Consider the following 279-nt stretch of genomic DNA (forward strand, 5'->3'; position numbering starts at 1 on the left):
AGCCTTTGGGACAGTCTCTAGCTTATGGCACACTTGGACCCTGCATGTAGCCATGTCGTTGTTCAGCAGCCTGCCATGCTCTGCTGACCTGGGGACTTACAATGGACTTGAATTAATGGTCTGCTATGTGGTTTAGTAACATAGAGACTGTGCCTTTTTACTTGTCAACCTTGGGTTTGTCCACCTCAGCAGCCAGCAGCTGTTTAAGTGAAGAAACACCTCTAGCTTCAGTGGGCCGGGAGCAGGAGGCAGAGCTAGACCCCAAGGCTGAGGGGCTTT

This window comes from Orycteropus afer, unplaced genomic scaffold (assembly GCF_000298275.1).
Source record: "Orycteropus afer afer isolate SDZICR_OR568_19922 unplaced genomic scaffold, OryAfe1.0 scaffold00915, whole genome shotgun sequence".
NCBI classification, from domain to species: Eukaryota; Metazoa; Chordata; class Mammalia; order Tubulidentata; family Orycteropodidae; genus Orycteropus; species Orycteropus afer.